The sequence below is a fragment of the Podarcis pityusensis genome (genome assembly GCF_964106645.2).
Source record: "Podarcis pityusensis genome assembly, chromosome: 11".
Taxonomy (NCBI): Eukaryota; Metazoa; Chordata; class Lepidosauria; order Squamata; family Lacertidae; genus Podarcis; species Podarcis pityusensis.
In genome coordinates, this window is record NC_138036.1 from 54,357,827 (window position 1) to 54,379,035 (window position 21,209).

The 21,209-nt window shown below is 43.4% G+C and overlaps 1 long non-coding RNA gene across 1 annotated transcript in view; it reads left to right on the forward strand.

Moving 5' to 3' along the window:
• The first annotated feature begins 3,461 nt into the window (after positions 1-3,461).
• LOC308458514 overlaps positions 3,462-21,209 on the forward strand; it is a 28,921-nt gene continuing 11,173 nt past the window's right edge. The window contains exon 1 of the long non-coding RNA XR_013977508.1: positions 3,462-3,605. This is a non-coding gene — a long non-coding RNA (uncharacterized lncRNA). The remainder of the gene's footprint in view (positions 3,606-21,209) is intronic.

Consider the following 21,209-nt stretch of genomic DNA (forward strand, 5'->3'; position numbering starts at 1 on the left):
ATAAGCTGGCAGAGCATGACAGCTGGGAGTCACAGTTTGAAATGCATATCCCTTACCCAGCACCTTACAGAAGGAATATTTGTCCTTATGCATTACTATTTATGGAACAGCTTAACATTTCTGACACGCAGTTGAAACAGGCTCTATTTGTTCTTTTGCTTCCCGTAGTTATAGTATTTCTGAAACTCCCCAATTTTTAAAAAATATTTTAATACTAATGAGCTTTCTCCTCTTTATAATCATACTTAATAATGTCTCACTCTTTCCTCTCACAACTCTCACAACGCAACTCCATTAGATAGGGTTGCCATATTTCTAGAAGTAAAATTGAGGACACAAACGTTGATGAGCTTTCTTGTTTTAAGAAACCAAAAGTTGTTTGCTGGATTTTCCAAAATTCCCCCTGACTCTATTTTCACCTGCTAAATCCTGGACATGTCCAGACGTATGATAAGGCCTCTCCTCCTTCTGGAGGGGAGGTGTTGTGAGCGGGAGACGATTCTGCCCCCTGCCCCATCCTCATGGCTGGCGTGCCACGCCCCCCGGTTGGGCACCCAATCGGGAGGCGCAGAGGGGGCATGGTTTGCCGCTCAAATGCGGCCGCGCCAGCCATTTCACACCATTGCGCTCACATTTTCTTGGGCTCGGGTGGCAGTTAGGCATTGGAATGTGATGTTGGTGTGTGGAAGGGCAAGGTGTGGCCATCGCCTACCCCTTCAATTTTGGAAATTCCGTTAAAGGAATCCCGGGTTGTGAATCCTGTCCGATGCCTGTGTGGCAGGGGGCCATGGCACGACCCTCGGTGACATCAGGGGAGAGCTTATAGTTGTATTAGCATCAACAGGCTCCCCCAACTGGTGGTTAACCCCTCTTCACTCACCCCTCTCCGAGTGGGTGGAGTCTTTGTCCGTGGTCCAAAGCCTAAGCCAATACTTTCTCACATGCTGTAATCAATAAAGTTGTGGCCTTTTCTTGCCCATTAACCTAATATACCGTGTCCACGTGTCTTTATTCCCCAAGCGGGGATCGGGTCCTCGAATCACAACCTTACATTAGAAGACATTTGCCTCACTTTCTTGGACAAATTTAAGCTGATTGAAAAACTTATCTTGGCCAACAAACAGAAGGGAGGAAGTCTTTTAAGCCTTTGTAATATTGTTCTTCTTAATATCTTACTGCATTGATGCGCCTGTCAGTGATAGTGTTAGCTACCTGCTCCCCATTTGACTGCTAACTAAAAATCTATTACATTGCAGAGACATAATTGCAGGCCAATGTATTTGCAATGCTTCATGTAAATAAGCCATAGACAAAGAGGAACAGTGTTTCAGAAGCATAAATTGTGCTAACAGTATACCACTGTTTACTGGAAAGTAAAACCTGTGAGATCAATTGTAGTAATTAATTCTGTGATACAATTTTAGTTAGCCATTCTTCTTAGATGAGCAACAAACCTATTAATGACAATAAATATGTCATACTGTTGTAATTGATGAGCACTGCAAGCTAAACCTGCAACTCGCTCCTCAAAAGATACCTATGCTTCCTCTGACCAATTTTCAGATCAGTTTGCTATTGTGCCATTGACAACCCTGAAATTATGAAATATTTGTCATTTGTAGTGATTATGGGCAGTGAGAAGAACGAAAGGGCAGGTGTGTTTACTGGCCACTTCAGAGATAAGCTGGAACTTCCTTCCTCCATAGGTCCAACAGAGTGCTTGAACACAACAGATTGTTCTGATGGTGTGACATAGGTCAGTCCTTCAGAAGCAAAATCTCAAAAAGAAAACACACAAGCAATATTCAATAAAAACAATGCTTGTAATATGTTAGCAATTTTTCATACCGGCCAAAAATACCTTGTGTCATTATGTAAGCAGAGCAAATCAGCCATTTTGCAAAACCAGTGTAAGGCTATAAAGGTAAAGGTAAAGGGACACCTGACCGTTAGGTCCAGTCGTGGCCGACTCTGGGGTTGCGGCACTCATCTCACGTTACTGGCCGAGGGAGCCGGCGTACTGCTTCCGGGTCATGTGGCCAGCATAACTAAGCCACTTCTGGCAAACCAGAGCAGCGCATGGAAATGCCGTGTACCTTCCCGCCAGAGCGGTACCTATTTATCTACTTGCACTTTGATGTGATTTTGAACTGCTAGGTTGGCAGGAGCTGGGACCGAGCAACGGGAGCTCACCCCATCACGGGGATTTGAACCGCCGACCTTCCGATTGGCAAGTCCTAGGCTCTGTGGTCTAGACCACAGCACCACCCACGTCCCTAGTGTAAGACTATAGCTTTAATTAATTAAACGTCCCTCATACATGGACCAGATCACTATGATCATCTGGAGAAGCTCTTCGGACAGTCATCTCATATTTGCTTCTTTTCAGTGTGAACCAAGGCTTCTAGTGTAGTGAGACTAGCGCTGCTACTATGGAAATTGGACAGGTGTCTTACAATCCTGATATTTCATTGCCTTTTGAAAATGTATTTGTTTCACTAAGCAATTTCGGAGAATTAATTTGTGTTTGTCACTTGGCTGCATTTCATAATTTCTATTTTTATGACTTTATCATGTTATGATGTTTTCATGATTTTTATTGTGATTTTTTATGAGTTGGAAGTTTATATATATTTATAAAATATTAGTATCAATGAGAAATAAAATAAATGCTGTTAATCAGTTCTCCTAAGTCAAATAATACCCACACACACACCACACACTGCCAGTTAGGGAGGGATCCCGTTTCCCTTTGAATCTAACATTTGAGAATAAGTGGATGAACTCACAAAGACTTGGAAGGCTTTGCAAGACCTCCAGTACAGAACTCCCTGCCCCCAAGATCATGCAGCCCCTTTGCAGAGTGTGTAATGCATGGGTAGGTAAACTAAGGCCCAGGGGCTGGATCTGGCCCAATCACCTTCTAAATCTGGCCCGCGGGTGGTCTGGGAATCAGTGTGTTTTTACATGAATAGAATGTGTGCTTTTATTGAAAATGCATCTCTGGGTTATTTGTGGGGCATAGGAATTCGTTCATTATTTTTTTCAAAATATAGTCCGGCCCCTCATAAGGTCTGAGGGACAGTGGACCGGCCCCCTGCTGAAAAAAATTGCTGACCCCTGGTGTAATGTCTCGTGGAATATGCTGATTTGCTCTGCTACATAATGACTCAAGGTACTTTGGGCCAGTATGAAAAACTGTATTGATTGCAGCTCCTTGAAAGCAAACCCTTCCACCTTCTGTAGGTGTGTTTGTGCACGTCACATTATCTGGGGACATGATCCCTCTTATCGAGACAGCCATCTGAACTGTGTGACTTACGGATTGGAAGCATGCCTGCAATTCTGAAATGCAGTACTGAGAAGGCAAACAGAAGCAGCTGCGTGATAGTCACTTTTCTTAGAAGTGTCAGGTGGCTGAATTAAGCTTTCTTCTTCTTCTCCTTCCAGCTTAAGCCACACACAAAGCACAAGCTCTTCCAGATGGTCTCTGTTCATTTAACTGAGAACGGTTGCTTTCAGCAGCTTACCTTCCCTTGATAGTTCATTCTGAATACTTCCTCCACCCGCATTTGATTATTTTAAAACAGCGTCGTCGTAACTGGGTAAGTATGATCGGAATACAGTTTGGCCTGAAAGTGCAGCTCGTCAGGCACATGGAGAATAGTACAGTTTGTTTGAGGGGGGTGGGAACAGAAGGAAAAGAAAAGAAAGAGCAACTAAGGTGTTTGGGAGGGAGTATGGACAACACATATGTTTAAAGGAGCAATTATTTTCCTTGCAGATATACTGTATTTTCCTGAGTATAAGATGATTTTTTATTATTATAAATAAATGTTAAAATTTGGGGGCCATCTTATATGGGGATAGTTCAGAAGGAGGGTGGGTGATTTTTGTCAGCTGCGAGCAGGAGATTGTCAGCGGCGATTGGGCGGGTGATCGGTGGCTGCGGCAAGGCCTGATGTCGATTGGCTGCTGCTGCGTGAATTGGGTGGTTGATTGGTGGCAATCCCCCCCCCAAAAAAAACAAAAGCTCAACAACTCTATGCAATCCCCCTAAAAAAAACTCAACAACTCTGGACAATCTCCCCACATTTCCTTAATTTGGAGTCCCCTAAGATAGGGGTCACTAGGGATGCGGGTGGCACTGTGGGTTAAACCACAGAGCCTAGGACTTGCTCATCAGAAGGTCGGCGGTTCGAATCCCCGCAACGGGGTGAGCTCCCATTGCTTGGTCCCTGCTCCTGCCAACCTAGCAGTTCAAAAGCACGTCAAAGTGCAAGTAGATAAATAGGTACTGCTCCGGCGGGAAGGTAAAGGGCGTTTTCGTGTGCTGCTCTGGTTCGCCAGAAGCAGCTTAGTCATGCTGGCCACATGACCCGGAAGCTGTACGCCGGCTCCCTCGGCCAATAAAGCGAGATGAGCTCCGCAACCCCAGAGTCGGCCACTGACCCCTAATGGTCAGGGGTCCCTTTACCTTTAAAATAGAGGTCATCTTATACACTGGGGGGTGTTATACATGGAAAAATATAGTAACATGACAACATGATTCAAGGAATACCGTATTGGCCAGAATATAAGACACACCTGCAAATAAGCTGCACCTTTACCATTCAAAATCCTGGCACTACTGTCTCTCAGCACTACCTCCCCAAACCGGCGCTGGCGGAGGCTTGGGAGTAGCAGGCAGGCTGCATGCCGTTGCCCCACACTCCCAGGTTGCTTTGTCGTAGTCTCCTCCCCTTTCTTACGGCAGCTTGGGGGAGGCTTGGAAGCAGCGGGTGGGCTGCACGCCACTGCCCTGTGCTCCCGGATTGCTCTCGGGGGGTGTGGGGAGCAACGCCACTTTGCCAGCAGTGTAAGGTCGCGAATATAAGCCACACTTTAATCTGTCCCACCATGCTGTCCACGACTGAACATGGGTACTGAAACTTTGGTTGAATAGTCTAGAGGAAGCCCAGGCTTCAATCCTTGTCTTATTCAGAAACATAGAAAGTTTGAGAAATGTCTATTGTACATTGGATCTATCATTTACGATAAGCATTGCTCTCATACACACACCAGGCAGTGCAATAAGATTAGAGGCTATGCTTTGTCGTGAGTTTTATTACATTAAGACTCGAGAAATCTAATTTCAGGTGTCATGTCGTCCTAGAAGGGCTCGAACATTAAGAAAATTGCCAGAAAAATACAGGGTGAAGAAAGTAAGAAACAAATAACCTTTGCGTTGCTTCTTTATAAAAGTCAAAAAAATAAGGCTTATTGGCCATTAGCTGGGTAACAAGATACCGGTTGATTGTTTCAGGCTGCCCTTTTCTTGGACATGTATTGATGCCGTGCCTATAAATGGAAGGGACATTCTCTAAGCAAAGAGAAAACTTTGCTCCAGTAAGAAAGAAATCAAAAGAAATCAAAAGCCTGCAGGATTCTGCATTGCCTCACTTACATATTCATGTTGCAATTTGGATTCTGTAACCAAGTTTTTCTCTGTGTTTATTCAGGACAGATATGCTATTTTCACTAATACGTGTGATATTTTAAATGCACACTTTTACCTAATATATACGGTACATTTTTGTACACTTTACGTGGCTGGAGAACTGCACTACAAAATTCAGAGGTGGGCGAATTTAAGAGAAAGGCTGTGTTTGCTTCACATATTGTTTCAGAATGTGTGAATACACTCTGTTCACTGTAAAAGGTGGATTTAACTCAATCTAGTGGGGGAACTCAGCAGAGAGGTGCACACATTGAAAAGTGGTCTGGAGGGGGAAGCGAAGCACATCTCCCACCATTAATGCTTCTCTATACCCAACTGCACTCTCCCAAAATTGTATGTTTGACGTGCAGTTGCATAAAAATGTGTGCTTTGTTGTTTACGAGAAGCTTTTGGTGGTTCTTATTTGGGGTGCTCTCATATTTAAGGGACCACCTCTCCTGGTATGCCCCACAGAGGACCTTAAGGTCCATGAATAATCATAGTTTAGAGGTCCTGGTCCCTAAGTGTCAGGGAACTGCCATCTGTGTCCGAGGGAGAGAGCAAGCTCCAAAGGGATCCCAGCGAGCGTCCCGGGAGTGGGAGAGGCAGCCCGTCTTCTGGGGAGGAGAATCAACGTAGCTCCAGTGGTGAAGGGGGGCAGATGGGGGAATCGGCGAGGCGGTCCCATGACTCCTTGCCGGGGACCAGTGGGGAGAGGAAGGGTCCTCCGCTGCCTACACCCTCCTTGCGCCGAAGGCTTCCGTGCAGGGAGAGTAGGAGGAGACTTGGCATCAAGGAGCTTCTTTGCTGGAAGAAGTTTAAGAAACGCCCACTGACGGATTCTGCCAGCGATTGAGACAGTCACGGGCGAGTGGCTGCCCGGACAGGAAAGGTTCACTCAGGCAACCCAGCCAGAGGTTGGGACAAGCTTACGCACGAGCAACCCCTAGAACCATTACACTAAGGAAGTCAGATTATCCTCCACCAGGGCCAGGGCCTTCTAAGTGATGGCTCCGACCTGGTGGAATGCTCTGTCCCATGAGACCAGGGCCCTGCAGGATTTAACTTCCTTCCGCAGGGCCTGTAAGATAGAGCTATTCCACCTGGCTTTCAATTTGAACTTAGCCTGATCTTTTATTCCCCTTCCTTCCCTCTCCCTCCCTTTTTTATGAAGATTAGTGGTTAATGGTGGTAGTCTCGTAATCTGGGGAACCAGGTTCGCATCTCCGCTCCTCCACATGCAGCTGCTGGGTGACCTTGGGCCAGTCACACTTCTCTGAAGTCTCTCAGCCTCACTCATCTCACAGAGTGTTTGTTGTGGGGGAGGAAGGGAAAGGAGATTGTTAGCCACTTTCAGACTCCTTTGGATAGTGATAAAGTGGGATATCAAATCCAAACTCTTCTCTCTGGGATCCCACAGCTAATTCTCCCTGGTCTCCTCGCTGGCCCAAATAGAACTAATTTAGCCAGCTAGCCCTGGTGATCATCTAATGTTTATTGGATGGATTTCCCCCTAAATTGATTTTTGAATTCTGAATTTATTGTTATTCACATTTTATACTGCATTTTATGCTGTTTTTTGTTGCATCAATTAAGCGCTTTAAATATGTTGTTAGCCGCCCTGAGCCCGGTTTTCTGAATCAGGAAGGCCGGGGTATAAATAAAAAATTATCATTATTATTTATTATTGTCTCTTCTCCCCAACTTTACCATGCAGATACATCTTGGACTTCCTAGCATGCTATAAAGCAGAGGTGGGAAACTTTAGCCTTTGTGCCAATCTTGGCTGGCCAGGCCATTTCTGCCAAACCATGCAAACTTGTCAATCAAGGTGAAAATCAAGATCTGTCCTCCCTGAGCTCGCTTTAGGATACCTGCAGATCACTTGCAGCCAGAAGCGAGAGCCCCTGGGGGCTCTGCCCCCCCCCCCCGCCTCACCGGATAAGTGAAGAAATCATCAGAGTAGTGGTATGTTTCACCGGCGACCCGGACAGGCCTCCCACCTAGATAGATAGATAATTTATTACGGTCGGAGACCAGCTTATAAAACACACTTTGGGGTACAATCCCAGAAGGAAAGCAACCATTTAAAACAATGTACAACAATAAATTTAAAATTTATAAATGCAATAAGTGTATAGACCCTTAAAACTTTAAGATGAGCTGCCGCAGAGAGATGACCCAGAGTCACCCATGGAACCGAGTTTGGGGATTTTCTTAACAAACTAGTTTGGGTCGGGGGATGGTCTATGCCTACAGATCTGTACACAGAATCTGGCAACCATCCGGGTCGTCTTATGATCTTTGCCTAACAGGAAAAGGTCAATTTTTTGCTTTTCCAATAGGTCGGCGAGCCTCACCAGTAGGGGATCAATGGTTTTACTACGTGCCACTTCATAAAAGGGACATCTAAAGAACAAGTGCTCTGGGCTTCCTATCTCCCCCAATGAACAGGCAAAAAGTCTCTGAGCATATGTGACTTTTTAAAAGGATCCTTCCAGGACCGATGAGGGCAAAGCCGAGCTTCTGACGAGTGTAAAAGCCCTTCTTGCCTTTTTCGATACGAGAAAGAAGAGATATGCTGCCGGTGCGGCTATATCTCTCTCGGTTTTTCCAATTTTATAGTCTGGGCACCTTGAGCAGTCCTGTTGTCTCTCGGTGTCTATGATTCTTTGCCTGACCGTAGCTTTTGCCTGTTCCAACCCCGGACTTAGAAGGGCTTGCGGGGTAAAACCCAGTTTCTGAAGAGTGTTCAGGACTGCTGTCTGCCAGCCTGACTGGAACTGGTCGCAGAGGATCATTGAGGCCTCCCACTTATTCTACACCTCTTATGTCTCTTCACAGGGCCAAACTCGGGGACAGCGTCAGGTGGGGAGTTTGGCTGGCGCGGTACACCTGTCAAACCGCAACACAGGTGTCCTAAGGCGAGCTCAAAGAGGACAGAAACCTCCCGCGGAGCAGAAGGGCAAAAGCTCACTTGATCTTGATTTTCAGTACGAATACAGACCATGAAAGCGGGGCCTCATGCTCCTTCTGGCTTTTTGGGTTTTAAGCAGGAGGTGTCAGAAAAGTTGTCAATCAAGGGGCATCTTTCGGTGTCACCTGCTTAAGCGATTGTTTGTGTTTTGCTGCAGCAAAGCTTGATGTTGATTATCCCCTCTGTGGCTAAAGAATGGGTTTAATAGCTCAGCCAGGCACTTCTCATTTTCCCTCCACAACTCCCCACCACGGTCGATTACTCCTCCCTCCCTCAAGAGCATCCATAGTTAAGGGCTTAATGGTGTTACTTCGGACACCCTGGGTGTACTAAAGCATCATTGACAGCTCTTTACTCATTTCCCCCTCCATTCTCTGAAGAAGCATGATTTGAAATGGGCTTAATTGGACAGCTATTACTGTTAATTTGGCAAGGACCCTTATTCACTCATATTTTGAAACAGTGACCTTTGCATTTCTCTGTGTATGCATAAATATTTGTTTCTTTACAGTGGCAATGGATAATTTGTTGGAGGTCTTATTCAAATCTCTCCCCACCCACCCCCACCCCCCATTTCATATATGTGATTTCTGCATGTGTGATTTCTGCATTGGAAAATGCGGGTAACTTTGATTTGTATTTAATGCACCATCCTTTGGACTCACCCACTTGACCCACAGTGGATTAAGCAGATAAGAATTGGGCACTCAGGCAAAAACGGTTTCTCACTCCTCTGTGAAGCTTGAGCTGAAGATGGGATTTATCCAGCCACGTAATGTTCAGAAAAATGCATATACTAGGGTAAAAATGAGCATAAGTCAACAAGGCTTCTCAGTTGGATGAACAGGTCTTTGTCATGGGTGTTCATTTTGTATTTTTCAAAACATATCCTGGTTTTTTGGGTGTTGTTTTAACTGGTTTTTTTAAAGTTGCTTTTATTATATTTCACCCATTCCCTTGCGATCTATCTATAGATTGATAATAATAATCTAATAAAAATTAATTGCATATATCAGTGAAAACAACATACAAAAATGCTTTATATTAGGGGACGGTTGTTTTGCAAAAGTGTGTATATTAGGAGACATTGCAGAGAAACATGCTTGTTAGAAGAAAATTCACATTAAAATGCTGTTGAATTTCCATGCAGATTTGTTTCTTTCAAAATCACAAATGCATGTCGAAATGTGAAGAAATGAACTCAGCATTGGAAAGATGAGAAGCTGAAAGAAAATAAAATTGACAAACCTGTCTATCCTTACATACTGCTAATTTTAGTCCCTCCCCAAAGTCTGTATGTGGCCCTCAACTGATTGCCTTTGAGGCAATGCGGTTCTCAAAAACGCAGCACAGGTTGCCTATCCTTGTCCAATGTGATAAATTATCAAATCGTATGTGATATATATGTTTGTGATGGCAGTCGATAAAGATGTATTTTATTGTTATTGTTCAGATCATGAGCATTCAGAATGACCTTTTCCAGGCAGATGTGAAAATTATTTGATACTTGTCCAGAATTGCAAAGCAGCTCATACATTTTAAACAGCACTCCATAATCAATTAATAACTAGCTGTGAGGGGCTTTCGCAATAGGCTTATTATTCTGCCATTAGATTTGCTTGAAACATGATTAATAGCCTCCTGAACTCTGGTGCAGGGTGTGTACTAATAACTTTAAGAGTTAAGTAAACAGCAATTACGGTAGAAACAAAGAATGATTTACTAATTAGAGAAGTCTGAAACCACCGTATTTTTAGTCTTGCATGAATATGATGCGGTTTCAAATCCACAGGCCAAGCGTAATTTCACCTTGGGTGAATCCATTCACACATTAAGGCTGTAGACCTGCAGGCATTCACCTGAGAGTCAGTCCCATTGAACTTGCCAGGATTTTCTTCCGAGTAGACATACATAGGACTACATAGTTAATTCAGTTACGGCTGGCTGGTGCATGCCCTGACAACATCAAAGGTTTGCCAATGCTTTTTTCGGGTCCGATTGGTAATCCTAGCCCTTTCCCCATCAAACAAAATTACAACTAAGACCTATCCTAAGTGACACAAGCACAAACCAAGTCCTATTTATTATTATTATTCAGTAGTCATACAAATCAAAGATCAACATACCCATGTCTAAACAAATAACGCCTCAGTCTCCCTCCCCTGGGGTTTTGTCTGTATGAATCTGTATTTTCTTCTGAACCCATGTTATCGGTCGTTGGACTGCAATAAAGATTAATAATAATAATAATAATAATAATAATAATAATAATAATATATTATACACAAATTGGAAGTAATCAGAGATATAGATTTTATTGACATGCGTGAATGGAAATATTATAAAGGAACCAAGGGAGAGGGTGGAGGGAAGTCAGGGGGTTCAAGGAATCCCATACTGTGGATTCAATATGGGTTGTATATACAGTCGTACCTTGGTTCTCAAACGCCTTGGTACTCAAACAACTTGCAACCCAAACACTGCAAACCCAGAAGTAAGTGTTCCAGTTTGCGAACTTTTTTCAGAAGCTGAACGTGCTCTGTTTGAGTGTTACGCTTCCGTTTTGAGTGCCACACTTCCGTTTTGAGGTCTGTTTTTGCTATTTAAGGTATTTTGCATTTCTGTTTTTGCGGCTCTTTTTGTTTTGTTTTTGTGACTATGTGGAACCCAGTTCAGCTACTGATTGATTGATTGATTGTGTGACTGCAGTACATTGTTCATCGCTTTCATTTTATAGATCAATGGTGTCGTTAGATAGCAAAATTCATGTTAAACTGCTGTTTTAGGTGTTGCTTTTAAAAGTCTGGAACGGATTAATCCATTTTGCATTACTTTCTATGGGAAAGTGTGCCTTGCTTTCAGAACGGACTTCCGGGACGGATTAAGTTTGAGAACCAAGGTACCACTGTAATAATAATAATAATAATAATAGTTTGTAGTACAAAAATTGGAAGTAATCAGAGATAAAGATTTTATTGACATGCGTGAATGAAAATATTATAAAGGAACCAAGGGGGGGGGGGGAGTCAGGGGATTCAAAGAATCCCATACTGTGGATTCAATATGGACTGTATATATAGTTGTTTTAAATGTTTTATTTTATGCTTCCCCCATTAAAAGTAATGTTTTTGTGAAAATTAATACAAATATTATACAAAAATAAAAGATTCTGGAAGGGGAAAATAATAATAATAATAATAATAATAATAATAATAGTAATAGTAATAATAATAATTTTATTTATACCCTGCCCATCTGATTGGGTTGCCCCAGCCACTCTGAATGGCTTCCAACATATATAAACTCATAATAAAACTCTAAACATTAAAAAACTTCCCTACGCAGTGCTGCCTTCAGATGTCTTCTAAATGCCTTCAGATGTCTTCTAGAGTTACTTATCTCCTTGGCTTGGGGGATAACTTCATACCCTCCAACATTTCTCCGATGAAAGTAGGGATGTCCTATGGAAAAGCGGGACATTTCAGCATCTGTAAATCTGGGGTCGCCGAAGAATTGATGCTTTTGAATTATGGTGCTGGAGGAGACTCTTGAGAGTCCCATGGACTGCAAGAAGATCAAATGTATCCATTCTTAAGGAAATCAGCCCTGAGTGCTCACTGGAAGGACAGATCCTGAAGCTGAGGCTCCAGTACTTTGGCCACCTCATGAGAAGAGAAGACTCCCTGGAAAAGACCCTGATGTTGGGAAAGATTGAGGGCACAAAGAGAAGGGGACGACAGAGGACGAGATGGTTGGACAGTGTTCTCGAAGCTACCAACATGAGTTTGACCAAATTGCGGGAGGCAGTGGAAGACAGGAGTGCCTGGCGTGCTCTGGTCCATGGGGTCACAAAGAGTCAGACACGACTAAATGACTAAACAACAACAAAATTTGGGACTGTCCCTGGCATATAGGGGGCTCTTGGAGGGTCTGTACATGTTTTGAGGGAAGGTGCTTGAACAAAGAACAACCACAACAATTTCTCTGCTTCTCCTTTCACTGAATATTTTTACTCAGTCCCTTTTGTGCCAAAGGAGTGTGGCTGGAGGATTACCTGGATGAAACCAACAGAAGATTAAAGGTCACTGCCCGGTTTCCCTTCCACCATTGTGGCCTCAGGTTTCCTTCATCACAGGCAACACCACAGTGCGAATTTACCCTATCTATGAAAGCTGACTCGAAGCAAACAATCAGGATAGCTTGTGATTGAAATACAGGTTGTGCGGATCCACCTTGAAACCCTATTGGATAAAATAATTGGGGGATATTGTCAAATGACTTTCCACATTTCTCCTCAGAGGCTAAACAAAGTTGCTGGAAACTCAATAGAACATAAGAGAGGCATTAAAACGAATGACAGACGTTTGTGACACTGCGTTGAACTTACTAAATGTATTTAGCTTGAAAAGCATTATTATGATTTAAAGAAACCAACAGCTATAGACTCTTAAAATGTTATCAAGCTGCTAAGCTACTCCCAAAGGGGATTTGCATGGTGAACTGTAAGTAGTAGCCTTCAGCTACTATTTCCCTTGGTACTGAAGCCTGCTGCTGCAATCTATTAGACTTCAGAAACTGCTCTCACTTCTTAATCTCATCTTCTTCAAAGGTAACTTTTACTTTTTGAAACTGTAATTGGATCCTGAAAATATGCTTTTGGGGTACAATAAAGGAAAATGAAAAATTCCACAAATATGTGGAAGATGTCTTAAAACGTGAAACAGAACGGTACAAATTTCCAAGTTTGCAGTTTACAAAACATCAATCAGAGACCTTCTATCCCGCTCAGTGGGACTTCCTTAAAGTAAGTGGTTTGCGAGAGCAATGAGTTCTGAATTATTGCTCAAACAGCAAACAACTCTTAAAGGTTTAGGGAAAGAGACATAGTTACTGACATATGGTTAAAGCATTTCAGCTGTCTTCTCAATTGTCCCTTGATAGGTTGCAGTGTTCATTACTCATGATCCCTTGCAGTTTATTTGTTGAAACTGAAGATTTTATGTTTCTGGCTTTGCTTTTGTACAATATTAAGTATGGCAGGACTGGGAGGATCTGTCAGAGAAGGATCCATGGTAGGAGGTGGGGGAGATCTGACCTACCCACTTGGGGCACCCTCATTCTTCGAAAGGAAAGTAGGAGAGGGGCATGTTGGGTGATAGAACAACATCTTAGCTCATGGTAAGTCATATGTCTTAAGAGACCTACTTGTAGACATGAATCTTATAACCTGTACCTAAATGCTGAGCCCATCTGTTGACTTATTGAATAAAGCTTTCTAGTTTCCTCCAGCAGAACAAGATACAGTGGTACCTCTGGTTACAGACCCTTCAGGTTACAGACGCTTCAGGTTACAGACTCTGCTAACCCAGAAATAGTACCTCAGCAGCGCGAGGCCCCATTAGCTAAAGTGGTACCTCAGGTTAATAACAGTTTCAGGTTAAGAACGGACCTCCAGAATGAATTAAGTTCTTAACCCGAGGTACCACTGTAAAGGTAAAAAGGTAAAGGACCCCTGGATGGTTAAGTCCAGTCAAAGGCAACTATGGGGTTGCGGTGCTCATCTTGCTTTCAGGCCAAGGGAGCTGGCGTTTGTCCACAGACAGGTTTCCGGGTCATGTGGCCAGCATGACTAAACCACTTCTGGCGCAATGGGACACTGTGATGGAAACCAGAGCACACAGAAACACTATTTCCCTTCCCACCGTAGCGTTACCTATTTATCAACTTGCACTGGTGTGCTTTCGAACTGCTAGGTTGGCAGGAGCTGAGATAGAGCAACGGGAGCTCACTCCGTCGAGCGGATTCGAACCGCTGACCTTCTGATCGTCAAGCCCAAGAGGCTCAGTGGTTTATACCACAGCTCCACCTGCATCCCTTAGAATGAAATAAACCAATGGTTTGAGTCAGTAGAAGGCAGCTTCCTGTATTCCTATAGAGTCCAAGTACTGTGTCTGGGAGTGGGAGCCAGGACACATCACCCCTCCTGGTAACCAACAGTGACTCACCTGCTGGGAAGCAAGCAAAGCTGCTCTATTCTACTCAGTGAGCTGCTTCTGGCTCTCATTTTGTTGGGGAATGACTGGGAATATCACTAGCTCTGAGTCATTGTGCATGTGAGTCAGGTGCTTCTATCTGAACAGAATAGGTCTGGATCTATTCTCTGTATGCAGAGTCATTTACTAAAGGGAAAAGATCATGCTTCAAATTGTCATGAAAATAAAGAAAGTGGGTTGTTTTTTAAATGCATTGCCAGGAAAGAAGAGATATATCACCAAAAGACGCCAGTGATTTGCATAAAATTTGCATGCGCTAATTTGTATGGAGAGCTGCAAATTTAGAAACACTTATTGCAAGCAGAAATACAATATAGCTCATCCTAGTAGGGCAAATGTGATCTGCTCACCAGGGTTCCAGCTCCATCCTCTGCTGATGCACAGCTTCAAGGCCCTTGATCTCCCTTCTTATGGTTCTTTATCTTTAAACTGGACTTGGAGTAGAGAGCCCTCCAAACAGAGGATTCATTTTTTTTTTTTTTAAATAATATTTATTAAAATTTTCAAAAAAAAAGAAAATACAGAAAGCAATAAGTAAAATACGTTCATAGCCTTATTTTCATAAAACCACTTTCTGGGACTCCCCCCTTCCCCCACCCCTACCATATTCCTTTTTCATATTGTTGGCTCCACAAGCTCTCAGTTCTGAATAAAAACTTAATTTGTTTAAACCATTATTCGAATTTAAAATTTCTACGCTCCACATCAATACCCTTAATAAAACACAAAAAATTTCTTTCCCAGGGCCCACCCCATTTTCATTCCACAATTTCCCTTTTTTTTAATAATAGAAACACCCCACATAATAAAAATATCAGAAATAAGAAATAAAGAATATAAAAGATGAGACAAAGCCAGTTCAAAATAAAGAAGTTGACAAGCCTTTGGATTTTAGTTCTCCCCCCCTGTCCCCGGTTTAATTTCCCCCTGACCACCAAACCATATTATCCGCCTGGAATTCTTACAATCCATGAATCACCTATTTCCCCCAACGCCTTGCTGGTTTTTTTTCCCTTTTTTTTCCCTTTCATAATTATTTTTAGAACACTTAACTTCAAATCTTTAATAAAGCTCCCCCCATTGTTCTTTCCAAATTATAGTCCAGTTTCCTCTTGTTCCGCTGCTGAAACGTTCTAATTCAGAAGCTTAGTAAGTCTGCAGGGATTATTGTTATTCAGGAACAAAAACTTGCGTTCAGTCCCTTCCTTTCTTCAATAGAAAATTCTATTGTCTCCTTTAGCTAAACACCCTGTAGACAAAATATTATTTCCGTTTTGCAGCTTTCCCAGAAGATAACCAGTCCTGTAAAATTCCGATGGTATTTTTTTCCACTTACGACCATCTTTGTAATGTCCCGAAACTCCTCTAGGGGGATTGTTATAACTTTGTCTTCTCTAGTCCAAAAGTCCGATTGTTATCCATATTTTCGCCATTTTGTATCCAAGTTTTAACGAGTTGTAGCAAATTGTAACAAATTTAGCCAGCAAAGTTCTCATAATAAAATCCTCTCTGCTTTCCGACTTTGACAGCTACTTTGACAGCTGTCAAAATCTCCGACTCTTTTCGCCAGGCTCTCTCTTCAATCACCCCGGTTCCCAGGGGGGGGGGGTTACGTTTCTTCTCCCTCATTTCATCCTCCAGCACAGTTCTTATGATTCCCCATCGTGGAATTCTTAGTGATTATCAGCAATACGAATCTTTTTGGACCTTGGTTTCCCCGTCCTTGTCTTGAAAGGTTTACAGTAGGGGGGGGGGACTGACTTCCTTTTTGGATCCCCCCCCGCTCGTATCCAATTCAAAAAGAAATTCTTTTTTTCCTCCTTTTAAACCCAGTTTCCAAATTACTCACGGGTTGTTGTCTAAAAGTCCGAATTTTCAATAGAAGAAGTCAGCGCTCTCCGCCGAATGGCATGCGGCTGCGCTCGGCAGGGATAGCAGAGGACTCAAAGCACCACGCTTCTCCCCGGCACCCGATCCGTAGCCTTTAAAAAGGCTCCTTCACGAGTCGGGAGGGCGCTAGCGGTGCCAGCCGAGTCTCCATGTCCACGACCCTCGTGGCCGTGGTTTTTAAGGGTCCCCGCATCGCCGGTGCGGTAGGACCCAGCCCCTGCCGAGCAGACTCCCTCCGGAGCTCGGAGGGAGTCCGCCATTCGGCGATGGCGCCAACCCGGAAGTCCCCAAACAGAGGATTCAGTCAAATAGAGTACTGTCTTCTGTAAAGTAGGACACAGGGCATCCGAGCGATTGCATAAAAGATTGCAAGGATACTTTCACCCTGAAGCTGTTTGGGACCAATGAAGTACAATTTCAGGACCACACAGAATGAAATTGCCATTCTGTCACAGAAGCCTAGCATCTTGGATTCACGAAGTGCAGTGAAAAGTCCCATCTCCCACTGTGCATTCTAGTAATGAGCACTTCACCATTCTGCTGCCCCCATCCTACGGATCACTTTTTCACCCTGTATGTCCTACTGTACTCTACTTCCCCTTTGTTAGCATATTTCCATTTGCTTCTTCCTGCCTAACCTTTTTAACAGTTCTTTCCTGGGCATTTTGAGTCTCTCCACGTATTTAATAACATCCTCAGTTCATCTTAGCATCCCCCCATATTCAACAGAGATATATACTGTATTTTTTGCTCTATAAGACTCAGTTTTTCCCTCCTAAAAAGTAAGGGGAAATGTGTGTGCGTCTTATGGAGCAAATGCAGGCTGCACAGCTATCCCAGAAGCCAGAACAACAAGAGGGATTGCTGCTTTCACTGCACAGCGATCCCTCTTGCTGTTCTGGCTTATGAGATTCAGAATATTTTTTTTCTTGTATTCCTCCTCCAAAAACTAGGTGCGTCTTGTGGTCTGGTGCATCTTATAGAGCAAAAAATACGGTACACATATATAGAGCTCTTTCAGATGGTCTTGTTACAGCAGTGGAAAATCAATACAATGATGATATCACATGGCTCCTCAAAAGACAAAAACACTGCCCCCTCCAAACAAAGATTGCACCATAAAAGGTACCACAAACACAGTTACGCCTCTGCAATCATAAGTAAGATTTTTGTTCAATGGGACTTGCTCCCCTTTTAAGTGTGCACGGAATTTCAGCCTGTAAAACGAAGTGGTTTATGAGGGGACTCATAAAGTTGTTGCATATGGATTTGCTAAAACATGCAAGCAATATGGTTTTAAAGTGGTCCACATATCAAACAGTTCAAGGGATTTGTGATTAAGTTAATTCTGTCTAATGTGGAACTAATTTAAACTGCAAGCTTTAATATACCTCAGCAGTACCTTTCTTACATCTGTGGCAACATTTCAGATATTTTAAGATGTGCTGGAAAACTGTCTTCATATGAGGAACTCTGGAACATGAACATTCTCTAAAGCAGTTGGGGATTAGTGGATCATTGAGCACATTTTCACCCAACAGCAGTTGTTTAATAAAGCCATTTGGTTAATCTTCTGGAGTTATTTTACTGCCATCAGATTATTAAAAGGAATTTCAGTTCACTTTCAGGGGTGTGACTGATGTCTGTTTGAGGAGATGGAACTGTAGCAACCAGGGAATTATCTGTAATGTTAGGGAGGGGAAAATAGGTTAACTAAAGTTGTGTTCCAATGGAATGGACAAACAGAATATTTTGCCAACGTGCCTTATAAGATGTTGTCATTATAAAGCAAACCGAGCCTTGGGTATTAACTAAGCTATTGCATTTGTCCTACATCACACTAAATCCAAACCATTTAGAGCTTGCCCGGATGACAGTCCCCACCCCCCCATGGCTAGTTTATGCAATGCTAAAGCCTGAAATTGAAGGAAATGAAAGATAGGCCAGTTAGCTTGATGGTTTTGCACCAAAGTTAGGTAATGAAGGTCCTGTGTGAGTATCTGGAGGCAGCTGGAGGATGGATGGCAGCTAACAAATTGAGGCTGAATCCTGACAAGACAGAAGTACTGTTTTGGGGGGACAGGAGGCAGGCGGATATGGAGGATTCCCTGGTCCTGAATGGGGTAACTGTGCCCCTGAAGGGCCAGGTGCGCAGGCTGGGAGTCATTTTGGACTCGCAGCTGTCCATGGAGGTGCAGGTCAATTCTGTGTCCAGGGCAGCTGTTTACCAGCTCCATCTGGTATGTAGGCTGAGACCCTATCTGCCCATGGACTGCCTCACCAGAGTGGTGCATGCTCTGGTTATCTCTCACTTGGACTACTGCAATGCGGTCTATGTGGGGCTACCTTTGAAGGTGACCCAGAAACTACAACTAATCCAGAATGCAGCAGCTAGACTGGTGACTGGGAGCGGCTGCCGAGACCACATACCGGTAACACTGGTCTTGAAAGACCTACATTGGCTCCCAGTACGTTTCCAAGCACAATTCAAAGTGTTGGTGCTGACCTTTAAAGCCCTAAATGGCCTTGGTCCAGTATATCTGAAGGAGCATCTCCACCCCCATCGTTCTGCCTGGACACTGAGGTCCAGTGCCGAGGGCCTTCTGGCGGTTCCCTCACTGGGAGAAGCCAAGTTACAGGGAATCAGGCAAATGGCCTTCTTGGTAGTGGCACCTGCCCTGTGGAACACCCTCCCACCAGATGTCAAAGAGAACAACAACTATCTGACTTTTAGAAGACATCTGAAGGCAGCTCTGTTTAGGGAAGCTTTTAGTGTTTGATGCATTACTGTATTTTAATATTTTGTCGGAAGCTGCCCAGAGTGGCTGGGGAAGCCCAGCCAGATGGGCGGGGTATAAATAATAAATTATTATTGTTATTATTATTATTATTATTATTATTATTATTAGTCATAATCAGCATGGGAATTAAAACTATTCCCTATAGGGCTGGCAGATGTCAAATTTGATTGATCTTGCATGCCAAGAAAGTTACTATCCGGAAGCCACAACATACTGCAAGAAGACTAGAATCTATTGTATATATGGCTATTTTACACATTATGCATCAAAAGTGCATATGTGTGTATTTGTTCGCTATTATATCGGAAGCACCTACATAGAATCATAGAATTGTAGAGTCGGAAGAGCCATCTAGTCCAACTCCCTGCAATGCGGGAATGTAGCAGGGAGTATATGCAAGGTACCCTCCAGATGTTGCTGGACTACAGCTTACCTCAGCTAAATACCGTATTTTTCGCTCTATAAGACTCACCAGACCACAAGACGCACTTAGTTTTTGGAGGAGGAAAACAAGAAAAAAAATATTCTGAATCTCAGAAGCCAGAACAGCAAGAGGGATTGCTGCGCAGTGAAAGCAGCAATCCCTCTTGCTGTTCTGGCTTCTGGGATAGCTGCGCAGCCTGCATTCGCTCCATAAGACGCACACACATTTCCCCTTACTTTTTAGGAGGGAAAAAGTGAGTCTTATAGAGCAAAAAATACGGTAATTTAAATAAGTTGATTGATGCCAGGGTCACACATCTGGATTCTATGAACCCATGAAATCCCATGGTTACTGGTGACCCACTAACTAACTACCGTAACTAACTAACTAACTAACTCAGAAGCAGGTAAGGGACAGAACTGTGAAATAGCTTATTGTGACAATTTTGCAGCAGGAACCAAGGCAAACAAACACTGTCAGATACCTAGACATTGTCTCTTGCAGTTGGCTGGCTTTGCTTGCCTGCAATGTCTGAAAGGGGAATTTGCATAGGCAAACGCAGCCTGCAAACCCTTCCTGTGCATGTTCCCCTTCGCACCAGCTGGCAGCACTTGTTCTAGTAGCCGGAAGCTGTTCAATACCTCTCAGATGGCTTCATTAGCCAATGGCAAATAACTGAGTGGCTCTGCCCCACTTGTCATGCTTAGGCTGCAGCCTTCGCAGCAGCCTTGCTAATCTCTGTTTGTGCTGCTTCTGCTGCTAAATAGTCCCTTAGGATTCAGCTATGACTCTTAGTGGACCTCATCGGGGTTGTTTCTGCCTGTATGACCATCCCTCAATAAGTGAAGAATCAAATGGTGACTTGCATATGCGATGTAGCCAGCACAGATCCAATTCCACTGGCACAGGTTTCTTCCCCACCTTCTCCAAACACAATTGTTTTAAACAGGTACAGATCACCAGCTGAGCGCCTAAGATATCATCAGAGCAACTAGTTGGATGTGCCCCACATTGCTGCAGAATGAAGAGGGAAGAGACATAGTGGAGACATAGCCAAAAGTGGGATCAGAGGAAGGTTGGAACACATATCATTGTGTTTGCTGAGATGGATCACTTCCTGCAGGGAACGTGGAGGGATGGAGACAAAAGAAGGTGGAAATGGGAGCACACCAGCAACTTGGCCATCACTGCAGGAAGCGGGATGGAGTAGGAATTTATTTCATCATCATTATTATTATCATTATTATCATTAGTTGTTGCTGCTGCTGCTGGCGTTGTGGAGCAGTCTTCTCTGGTATTCCTCAACTTCCTTGCTTGCAGATTGAAATGTAATTCCTAGTTTTATTGTGCATTTCTCTGGATTTTGTAATGCATCTTCATTGAACAAAACGTTCACACACAAAATGCGTATTTTACTGGTAAATTCATTAAAAAGTGTATTTTAAGTTATAATTGCACAGCTTATGTAAAAAGTGAGAACTAAATGCATACAAAATGCATAGAATTGGATACTGACCTCCTTCGAGATATGCCGTTCTGTTTCCCATGTGATACAGTTTTCCAATCCCCCTCCCTAGCAGTCAGT